We start from the raw sequence: 12,716 nt of genomic DNA on the forward strand, positions 1-12,716 counted from the left end.
TGGCCTATGAAATGCTAAAAATGCTGTCATTCCGTCTGGTGGAGACGGAGAGTTTTAAAGGCCTTATGGCGGTGGCTGTCCCACAGTACATCGTGCCCAGCCACCACTACTTTTCCAGGCGAGCCATTACTTCCCTGCACAACCAAATAGGGGACAAAATCAGGTGTGCACTGCGCAACGCCATCTGTGGCAAGGTACACCTCACTACAGATACGTGGACAAGTAAGCACGGTCACGAACGTTATAACTCCCTAACAGCACACTGGGTAAATGCAGTGGTGGCTGGGCCTGAAGCGGATAGCAGTTTGCCGCATGTCCTTCCACCACCGAGCATTGCAGGGTGCTTCAGTTTGCCTCCTGTTGCTTCCTCTTTCTACTCCACTTTCTCATCCTCTACCGCCTCCTCATCCGGTCAGCGTAACACCTTCACCACCAACTTCAGCACAACCAGGGTTAAACGACAGCAGGCAGTTTTAAAACGTATCTGTTTGGGGGACAAACCCCAACCGCACAGGAGCTGTGGACGGGACTTGAACAACAGACCGATGAGTGGTTGGTGACAGTGAGCCTCAAGCCCGGCCTGGTGGTGTGCGATAATGGGCGAAATCTCGTAGCAGCTCTGGGACTAGCCGGTTTGACGCACATCCCCTGCCTGGCGCATGTGCTGAATTTTGTGGTGCAGAGATTCCTTAAAATTTACCCCCATATGTCAGAGCTTCTGCATAAAGAGCGGGCCGTCTGTGCGTGCTTTCGGCATTCTCACCCTGCTGCTGCTCGCCTGTCAGCGCTGCAGCATAACTTCAGCCTTTCCGCTCACCGCCTCATATGCAACGTACCCACAAGGTGGAACTCCACCTTGCATATGCTGGCCAGACTGTGGAGCAGCAGGCGATAGTGGAGTTTCAGCTGCAGCACACATGGGTGAGTCGCTCTGTGGAACAGCACCACTTTACCGCCAATGACTGGGCCTCCATGCGAGACCTGTGTTCCTTGTTGCGCTGTTTCGAGTACTCCACCAACATGGCCAGTGCCGATAACGCCGTTCTCAGCGTTACTTTCCCACTTCTATGCCTCCTTGAAAAAACGAAGAGGGATCATTTCGTAGGGTTACCGGCCAGTCATTCACAAGTGGCTCCGAGGGTGGGTTCCTGCACTCACAACCGCCAGGTACACAATTGTCCAGCCAGGGCACAGTTCTGGCGGATGACGAGGTGGAGGAGGAGGAGATGGAGGAGGAGGAACCTTGTTCACAGCAGGGTGGCACCCAGACCAGCTCATGACCATCACTGGTGCATGGCTCAGGGGATACAGAGGACACAGACGATACACCTCCCACAGAGGACATCTTTTCGTTGCCTCTGGGAAGCCTGGCACACATGAGCGATTACATGCTGCAGTGTCTCCGAAATGATCGCCGAATTGCCCACATTCTAACTTGTGCTGATTACTGGGTACAGTGGAGTACCAAGGGGGGGGCGGCCCGCCCCAGGTGCCACTCACAAGGGGGGTGCCAGTGGCGTAGGGATCGCCATAGCAGCCATAGCAATGGCTATGGGGCCCTACGCCACTGGGGGCCCGCCGCGACTGAGGATAAAAGAAAAATAATAATGTGGCGAGTGGGCCAGGCGTGGCGTTGTGATAGGGGCAGGGCTCCAGATAGTCTCTCCCTCCCCCTGTGCTGCTGCCGCCGCGGCCAATAAGGAGAGGGACAGGGCCGGGGGAGGGGCTGTGGCCACTGCGCCACCAATGAAGATAACTGACCTGTTAATACAAATGCAGGAGGCGGGTGCCGGAATCAAATAGCCGGCACCCGACCTCTATGACAGGGAGCTGCGATCAGCCTCATCAGCGGCAGTTAACCCCTCAGGTGCCGCTCCCTGTCATAGAGGTCGGGTGCCGCTATTTGATTCCGGCACCCGCCTCCAGCATTTGTATTAACAGGTCAGTTATCTTCATTAACATTGAGTGCGGCCCCCCCCCAGTATAATAAACATTGAGTGCGGCCCCCCCAGTATAATAAACATTGAGTGCGGCCCCCCCCCAGTATAATAAACATTGAGTGCGGCCCCCCCCAGTATAATAAACATTGAGTGCGGCCCCCCCAGTATAATAAACATTGAGTGCGCCCCCCCCTATATAATAAACATTGAGTGCGCCCCCCCCCCCAGTATAATAAACATTGGTGGGCAGTGCCAATGAGGGTTAAAAAATAAAAAATTAACTCACCTCCTCCAATTGATCGCGTAGCTGCTGCCGGTCTCCTTGTAATTTCTTCAGGACCTGTGGTGACGTCACTGAGCTCCAGCCTCTATCACATGGTCCATTACCATGGTGATCGATCATGTGATGTATCATGTGATGAGGTCAGTGACATCACCACAGGTCCTTTGACAGGTCCTGAAGAAAGTACAGGAGACCGGCTGCTACGCGATCAATTGGAGGTGGTGAGTTAATTTTTATTTATTTTTTTAACCCTCATTGGCACTGCCCACCAATGTTTATTATGTTGGGGGGGGCGCACTGTGCCACCAATGTTTATTATACTGGGGTGTTGGGGGGGGGGCGCACTGCACCACCAATGTTTATATGTTTATTATGCTAGGGAGGGGGGGCGCACTGCCCACCAATGTTTATTATGTTGGGGGGCACACTGCGCCACCAATGTTTATTATACTAGGGTGTTGGGGGGGGCGCACTGCACCACCAATGTTTATATGTTTATTATACTAGGAAGGGGGGGCGCACTGCGCCACCAATGTTTATTATGTTGGGGGAGCGCACTGCGCCACCAATGTTTATTATACTGGGCTTTAAGGGGGTGCAGGTTTTTATTTTATTAAGGAAGGGTTAAGGGGTCTATTAAGGGGTGGTTAATGGGTTTTATTAAGGGGGGTTAATGGGTTTATTTCGTTAAGGGGGTGTGCAGAGGTTTATTTTATTAAGGGGTTTTATTTTTATTTATAAATATTATTGAAAACATTGAAAAAAGTTTGTGCATGTTTTCTTAACTTTCTTGGGGGGGGGGCGGGGGGGGGGGCCAAACAAAGAGTTCGCCCCGGGTGCCAAATGCTCTAGGTACGCCCCTGACTGGGTAGCCACGCTGCTGGATCCCCTTTACAAGGACAACGTACCGTCCTTAATTCCGTCACTGTAGCGTGATCGTATGATGCACAAGTACAAGAGCATGCTGGTATACGCGCTGTTGGTGGCATTCCCACCTGACAGCGGGGGCACAGTGGAAGCACAAGGTGAAGGCAGAGGATGAGGAAGAGGTCGCCAACGCAGCTATGTCACCGCCAGCACCTCAGAAGGCAGGGTTAGCATGAACAATATGTGGAAAAGCTTTGTCAGCATGCCACAACAACCAGCACCACAAGCTGATTTGGAACGTCTTAGCAGGAGGCAGCATTTCACCAACATGGTGGAGCAGTATGTGTGCATATGCCTACACGTACTGAATGACGGGTCTGCCCCCTTCAACTTCTGGGCACATGGCCTGAACTTGCCCTTTACGCCTTGGAGGTGCTGGCCTGCCCTGCAGCCAGTGTATTATCTGAACATGTGTTTAGCACGGCAGGGGGCATTATCACAGACAAGCGCAGCCGCCAGTCCACAGCCAATGTGGAGAAGCTCACGTTTATTAAAATGAACCAGGCATGGATCCCACAGGACTTGTCCGTACCTTGTCCAGAATAGACATGTATACCGGCCTTAACCAGCTCTTGTTATACTACAGCGCAATTGCTCATTCTTGTATTTTGGATATTTCACACTCTTTTGGAGTATACCCTAATAAAAAATAAATAAATAATTAAAACCAAAAACCAGTGTCGGCTACTTCCTCCTCCTCCACCGCTGCTTCCACCTACACCGCTACATCCACCGCCTCCTCAAACTCCTACTCCATATGGACCTCCACCTCATAAATTAAGTTTTGTTGGTTTTTTTTTGTACGTATTTTATTTTATGTCATTTCTCTAATTTGACTGTTACATTTTCGGGTGAGATCCACCAATTTTTGGGTGGGATATACCACTGCTATACCTAGTAGACAGTTAAAAAAAAATCACTAATTTGTCTGTTACATTTTCTGGTGAAATTCACCAATTTTTGGGTGTGACATACCACTGCTATACCTAGTAGACAGGTAAAAAAAATTCACTAATTTGTCGGTTACATTTTCAGGTGAAATACACCAATTTTTGGGTGGGATATACCAGTGCTCTACCTAGTAGACAGGTTAATAAATTTCACTGATTTTTCTTTTACATTTTCGGGTGACATTAAACAATTTTTGTCTGTGATAGACCACTGCTCTACCAAGTAGACAGGTTCATAAATTTCACAATTTTTTCTGTTACATTCTTGGGTTGACCTTTTACAATTTTTGACGTGAATAAACCCCTGCTCTGCATAGGTAACAGGGACAGAATTTTTTTAAAATAATCTGTTCCATTGGTGGGTAACATTAACCCATTTCTGGCGATGAAAAACCCCTACATAGGTGACAGGAACTTAATTTTCTAAAATTCATCTTTAATTGGCCCTTTCCTTCGATCCTTCTGCTTTAATAACTTTTCTCATATTTCAGCTCGATCAAAATAAAATTTCATCCATTTATCTCCCTTGGATGTGGTCTCTCTTTCTCATGATCCCTATCCGGCGTGGAACCCTGATTTGCCGATAACCGTGATCAACATGGTAGGCTCAGAAAAGAACATCGAAAGTTGATAGAGAAGATATCCAAATGGATGTTGGACGTCACGGGGGCACCTCAGCATAGGTGACAGGAACATAAATTAAAAAAAATCGTTTGGTACATTGTCAGGTGACATTTTACCAATTTTGCCGGATAGAAACCCCTGCTCTGCATAGGTGACAGGGACTTAAATTTCTAAAATTCATCTTTAATTGGCCCTTTCCTTCGATCCTTCTGCTTTAATAATTTGTCCCACATTTCCACTTCATCCCATTGCAGCCATTGACCTCCCTTGGATGAGGTCTCCCTTTCTCACACTCCCTCTCTGGTGTGGAACCCTGATTCGCCAATAACCGTGATCAACATGGTAGGCTCAGAAAAGAACATCGAAAGTTGATAGAGAATATATCCAAATGGATTGTGGACGTCACGGGGGCACCTCTGCATAGGTGACAGGAACATAAATTTAAAAAAATCGTCTGTTACATTGTCAGGTGACATTTTACAAATTTTGCCGGATACAAACCCCTGCTCTGCATAGGTGACAGGGAATAAAATTTCAAAAATTCTTCTTTAATTGATGCGCGCCACCTCCTTTCATTCAATGCTTAAACATTAACAAGTTGTCCCACATTTGCGCTTTTAATAGTTTTAATAGTTTGCCCCACATTTTCACTCTATCATATTTAATTTAAAACGATCAAAATAAAATTTCATCCATTTATCTCCCTTGGATGTGGTCTTCTCTTTCTCATGCTCCCTCTCCGGCGAGGAACCCTGATTCGCCGATAACCGTGATCAACTCAACATGGTAGGCTCAGAAAAGAACATAGAAAGTTGATAGAGAAGATATCCAAATGGATGGTGGACGTTACAGGGACGTGCGATCAGGCAGAGGGTATCTAGAGTCAACAAAGCGGCAGCAGGGCCTCTCCTGTCTAACGTTTCCTAATCCAAAATACCGCAGTTACATTCCCTGTAATTTTTAATTAATCATTCAAATAACAGGGCATCTTAAGAGTCCTGTATTGATATTTATCGTCACTACCTCCCAGAGTCGGGAGTGGGTAATTGCCGCGCGTCCCCTCCTTAACTTGGAAGCTTATGCTTCAATACTTTGTCCCATATTTCCGCTCAATTACATTTAATTTCATCCATTGACCTCCCTTGAATGTGGTCTCTCTTTCTCATGCTCCCTCTCCAGCGTAGAACCCTGATTCGCCGCTAACAGTGATTAACATCGAAAGTTGGTAGAGCAGATATCCAATTGGATCGTGAACATCACGGGGGACGTGCGACATGGTGGGGCAGTATGTTTGCACACGCCTACACGAACTCACTGATGGTTCTGCCCCCTGCAACTTCTGGGTCTCCAAATTGGGCACATGGCCTGAGCTTGCCCTTTACGCCTTGGAGGTGCTGGCCTGCCCTGCAGCCAGTGTATTGTCTGAATGTGTGTTTAACCCGACTGGAGGGGGTTATCACAGGTTATATTTCCCAATGGGTTGAAAGGAAGGAAATCCAGAACACTCCTCAGTCATGAATAAGAACGATTTTGTTTGAAACACATAGACTGACAAGGGCATCACTGGTTATTAATCATTCTGTACCTCTGTACCTGATACATCACATGACCAAATAAAGGAACCTACGACTTAATCAATTTTGAGTGCCGGATTTCCTTCCTTTCAACCCATTATAACAAAGCTTCATCCATCATATCCATGCACCGTGCAAGAAAAGGCGGGTGAGCTGGAATCCAATTACCTAGAGACTATATTTCCCAATGTTTTAGGGTGTACCCTAATTTAAAAATTTTAATTTAAATTTAAAACCAAAAAGCAGTGTAAGCTACTTCCTCCTCATCCACCGCTGCTTCCACCTACACCGCTACAGCCACCGCCTCCTCAACCTACTACTCTATATGGACCTCGTCTTCCTAGATAAAGATTACTATTTTTGCGTATTTTATGTTATTTAAAGTCCTTTCCCTATCCACTTTTGTTTGCAGAGCACTTGCCATGCTCTTAACCACATTTTGATGCCTTTTGCAGCCCTCTACCCCTTTCCTTGACATTTTTACAGCCATTTTAGTGCTCAAAAGTTCGGGTCCCGATTGACTTCAATGGGGTTCGGGGTCAAGTTAGGGTCAAGTTCGGGTCCCGAACTCGAACTTTTTTGTGAAGTTCGGCCGAACCCGTCGAACCCGAACATCCAGGTGTCCGCTAAACTCTACTTATTGGTTGACGCTGTGTGCATGATTCCGTTCATATGATTGGGACTAGAGTAGTGATCACTGAATGGCTGCTTTTGGTCATGTGACCATGAAGGAGAGGTCAAGTGTGGTTTTATTAATGGATTTGTGAAGCGTGTTAGAGGGTGGGGTAAGAGGGAGTTTTTGAAAATTGTATTATGAAAAACTATGGCTTTAGCATTTTTTTTATGTATGAACAATGAATGTAAGTTTATGGACACAATACATTGAAAATATGAAAAGGAATATGAATTGGTTTGTGAATGGAGGGGATCATCTTAGATAGATGAAGGGAGGAATAACTCCCGCCTGGATATAAAAGATACACCCCCGAAGGGTGGGAAGTATGCCTCTGGTGAAACCCGGGTTGGGCGCTAGGCAGGAGACCGATCTAAGATTCTGTTATGCCTCTATTTTTATGATCTTGTAAGTACAATAAATGCTGGTTTTATAAAATCATCTTTGGTACTTCACTATCCCTTGCTTCTCTGTCCAATTGCCTATAGGAGAGACAAGTAGGAGTTTATTTATCATTTTCAATGTGCCCAAGATAATGTTATACATAAAGAAAGAATGCACTTACCTCTTACCCCGCGACTCAACTCCAGCACCAAAGGCTGGTTCCATGCTCCTTGTGGTCCTCAGCATGTAAACTTCTGGACAGGGTCACGTGCACCGCAGCACCTAATCACTGGCCTCAGACGTGAGGTCCCTGAGCTGCATATCACTGTTTGGTCATGTGTCGCTCAAGCTGTAAAACCCTTTAGTCTCTTTATGCTCAGTGACATACTATTACATGACAGAGCACAGATAGGTAATGTGCTACCTTGTAATCATACATCACGGCAATGGTGCTGGCTCAGGAGTTGAGCATGCGCATTCCCTTGCAGGAGTCAGCTATAAAATATTAGGTGGCACCTGGCTCTAGCTGCTTGGATCAGAGATAACTCCCATTATCCTCCGATCTGCTCCTCACATATACAATCACAATGTCATTGACTGCATGTTAGATTCACTATAAACTGTAATAAAGAAATATTACAGTGTATGGCACAAGTGATCAAAAGATCATAGGCTCAAGTTAAAAAAAAAGTGTAAAAGAATTATGTAAAGAATAAAGAGGTTGATTTATTTAAGAGTTTTTGGTGAACTCTTAGTTAGGGTCAGGGCCGATGCCAATTTAGCAGGGAGGCGCCGGCCCCGTGCGGTTTAAAAAAAAAGCGTTGGTTAAGTGGCAGCCGGGCCGGTCCTGCCGCAAGTTTTTCTTTAAAGTACGGCGGCGGGCCCTCCCCCGCACCGGGCGGCTGCCGCACTGCCCGGGCTGGCACGTCTATGATTGTGCACCGCCCGGGCGCAGCCTGAAGAGAGGGACTGACAGGAGGTAAGCGCCTGTAATGTAGCGTGGCAGAGCTCTGTTCGGTCAGCGGTACAGGAGCTTTTGTTTCCTGTACCCGGCCGGACTGACAGGAAGTGCTCACTTAGTGTGCACTTCCTTTCAGTCCGTCCGGGTACAGGAAACAAATGCTCCTGTACCGCGGACCGAACAGAGCTCGGCCACGCTACACTAGAAGTGGGGGGGAATGAGAGTGACAAGGGAGGGGGGCGGAATGAGAGTGTCAAGGGAGTGGGGGGAAATTAGAGTGACAAGGGAGGGGGGGAAATGAGAGTGACAAGGGAGGGGGGGAATGAGAGTGACAAGGGAGGGAGGGGATTGAGAGTGACAAGGGAGGGGGGGAAATGAGAGTGACAAGGGAGTGAGGGAATGAGAGTGACAAGGGAGGGGGGGATGAGAGTGACAAGGGAGTGGGGGGGAATGAGAGTGACAAGGGAGGGGGGGAATGAGAGTGACAAGGGAGGGGGGATGAGAGTGACAAGGGAGGAGGTAATTAGAGTGACAAAGGAGTGGGGGGGTGAGAGTGACAAGGGAGGGGGGGGAAGAGAGTGACAAGGGAGGGGGGAATGAGAGTGGTTAAAACCCCTTCAGCCACTTACCTTTCTCCAGCGCTGGCACTGGGAACTCTTCTCCCCGATCCTCCTCTCAGCTGCGAATGCGCATGCATTCAAAACTATGTTCCGCGTCTTCCCACTGTAATTTTCACTGTGAGAATCACGGAAGCACCTCTAGCGGCTGTCAGGGAGACAGCTACAAGAAGCTTGATTAACCCTAAGGGAAACATAGCAGTTCTTTCAATTTAAATGCTGAGAAAGGGGTGGAACATATGTGATGTCATGATATGGGCAGATCATCTGATAAGGGGGGGGGGGGGCGGCGGCAATTTTTATCTTGCCTAGGGCGGCAAAAATCCTTGCACCGGCCCTGGTTAGGGTGCATTCACACGACTGTTAGGGTGGATCCACATCTGTTCTGCAATATTGCGGAACGGGTGCGGACCCATTCATTTCAATGGGGCTGCAAAAGATGTGGACAGCACACTGTGTGCTGTCCGCATCCTTTGTTCCATTCCGTGGCCCCGCAAAACATATAGAGCATGTCCTATTCTTGTCTGCATCCGCGGACAAGAATAGGCATTCTCTATATAGTGCCGGCCATGTGCAGACCGCAAAACACTTACATTGGTGTAAAAGTAGCCTTAGACAAAGTTATCAATATGTTTGTGTTTTGCACAACAATTTGAGCAGTCCAGCTGTTTTGTGGGCTTGTCATGTTGATTTTAAATGCATTTTATTCCCTATCTATAGGAATACAGAATAAGTGTCTGATCAGCGGTGGTCCAACTGCTTTGGTGTGTCTGCTGCTCTATTCAAGCATGATCCCTGGGGATCCTAGCGGTTAGACCCCCACCTATCAAACACCTAACCCTTTACCCTGTGTATACTTATTCCCTATCCAATTAATGGTAAAAAACACATAATAGGTATAGCCTCACCCATAACGATTTGATCTATAAAATGATCACATCATATATCTTGCAAGGTGAACACTGCAGAAAATTTTAAAAATAAATTATGACAAAATTGCTGGTTTTGGTCACCTGCCAAAACAATAAAAAGCAATCAAAAAGTCATATGTACTCCAAAATAGTTTTTACTGCCTGAATAAACGATTAAAATAACTTTAATATCTTTATTAAAATAGTGGCGACCCACCACATGAAATACTCATCAGGCTAAGTCTGGAGGAGTGGCTCCAACCACAATTGTATGAGTACAGCCTAATCCTCCACACTTAATAAAACAGTGTGTTTAACTGGATATGTCAGGGTTTGTATAATACCCTGCCCAAATATCCAAACACCCTGTAATAGTTGCTCAAGGTGCGCTGAATACACTTTTAAAACAGCTATACACTTAGGTACAACTAATTACTTTGTTGCAACAGTGCATCACACCAGTAACATATGTAGATAGCAAAGCAGGATGGATATAATGCTGGCGAGAGCTATGTTAATAAAGCTCTACCCTTTAGCCTGCTTTCCCAATCCCACCTTCTTTGAATACGATTGCTATTTACATAAACATGAACTGTCCCTGCCTATTCATGCGTCTGCTTGACGCGTTTCTATATCACTTTGGCGGCAGTGATATGTCATCAGGAGCAGAGTAGTACATTGGCATGAGTGCAGTTCGCCCCATCTATTAAGCGAATACTGCCACTCTGCCTGCAGGTGATAGACGCTGCACGCTCCTGTTGGCGCGCGTGCAGCACACAAATATACAGCCTTCGGGTCTATTACGGCTGTAGCGCGGCCGCTCCAAGCCGCTCTCATATAAAGGTAGCCACTCCCACTAGGCGGAGCTAGTCGGCATGCGGATACGTCACTTGGGGGAGTGGAAAATCGACCTCATCCGCTCTGCCCATTATATATATGCTAACCGCTACGGTGGGTAATGCTTTATTTGGCAGAAAAATTGCCTACCATATCAGGGGATGTACTGAAAGGTGCAGCATCACCCTAGAGGTAAATGGATAAAGGTTACAACAACTTAACATTTACGGTTATTAACCATATCCCCAATACACAACAAAGTCACCCAGATATCCGGTGACATATTTAATGGAGATATGATGTGTCCGAAGGTACAATAATCCCCATCCCATTAAACACATATAGACCAGAATATTTAGAACAAAATAATTTTTTATTAGAATTTTCAAAGAAATTTCAATATAACATACAGAAAAATTTAATTTTTCACATGTAATATTGCTTCATATCACATGAGGTGGGAACACATAATCTACGTTTCAAATATAATTGATTATGCATGTATCAGAATAAATTGCAGTAAAATAAAATAAACATGTACACAAAAGTGCCTTCTTAAATCTTTGTTAACTTTAACATTAAATGAATAAAGAAAAGTGAATCTTTATTACATATACATTGAGAACATATCTTTAATTACATGTATCAGCTGTATCAATGAAAAATCGTATGCAATATGTATGGACAGGTATACCATTATGCAACAAAAATGGTAAGCATGGCTAAAGTACTTCCCTAAGTAAGGAGGGAGTCGGATGTGTGAAAGGAGCCGGTCAACCGAAAAGTCAGACAACATAAGAGAAAACATAAATATAATAAAGATTGTAATGCATAAAACCAATTTAGTATTGCCAGAAAAGATTAGACCAGAGTATTTAAAGGGATATATGTGAGATGTTTTAAATTCAATCATGTATTCACATTAGTTTATGTCTGGGATCACCGTTACCAACCAGTGGATCACTATGGTATAAATCCACTACAAATCTATAGCATTAGGATGCCCAACTTTATAAATCAACGGGAATTCTCCTTTTAAATGAAACATGTATAGGAGATAAAGTCATTTAGACCAAAGGGATTTACAGTTCTCAGTGTAAATGTCCACTGCGGCTCTTTCCGCAGCAGCAGATTGTCTATGTCCCCTCCTCTCGGAGAGCCTCTAACATGTTCAATTCCCTGAAAGGAAATACATTGTTTAACTCCCGGGTGACATTCCATAACATGTTGGGCTATTGGAGTATCATCCTCATTGCTAATGCTCAGCAAGTGTTCCCCAAACCGTCTCCTAAATTCCCTCTTGGTTTTACCCACATATTGTTTTTGGCAGATACATGTAGCCACATAGACCACCCCTACCGTTTTGCAGTTAATGAAGGACCTGATAACAAAGTTCCGTCCTGTTGTGGTGCATTTTACTATATTGCCCTTTTTAATGGCCTTACATGCAACACATTTACCGCATTTGAACGTACTGGGTGGTCTATTGGGTAACCAAGTGGGCTGTATTGGGGGACGGTACAAACTGTGCACCAGTTGATCTCTCAAATTACTCCCTCTTCTATACGTAATAAGTGGAGATTCACCCACAAGATGTCCAATCACTGGATCTGATTTCAGAATCCCCCAGTTCTACTTGATAATATTCCGGACCTCCTTATTGGCCTGATCATACGTACCTATAATTCGGATTTTTGTTGTCCGTTGTTTAGCGACCAGGAGATCATCTCTATTACTCGCTGAGGCATGCTGATAAGCCTCAGCAAGACAAGGGTACCCTCTCTGACTAAATCTTTGTTGTAAATCAGAGGATGCTTTTTTGAAATCCACCCACTCTGAGCAATTACGTCGACCTCTTAAATATTGCCCTTTTGGTATACCATACTTTAATTTAGTGGGATGTGCACTCTCCCATCTCAGCAAAGTATTGGTAGCAGTGGGTTTTCGGAACATCTTAGTGGTGATTTTTCTGGATCTATCAATGCTTATAGATAGATCCAGGAATGTCAATCTAGTTCTGTCAATTTCACTTGTA

This window comes from Bufo bufo, chromosome 10 (assembly GCF_905171765.1).
Source record: "Bufo bufo chromosome 10, aBufBuf1.1, whole genome shotgun sequence".
NCBI lineage: Eukaryota > Metazoa > Chordata > Amphibia > Anura > Bufonidae > Bufo > Bufo bufo.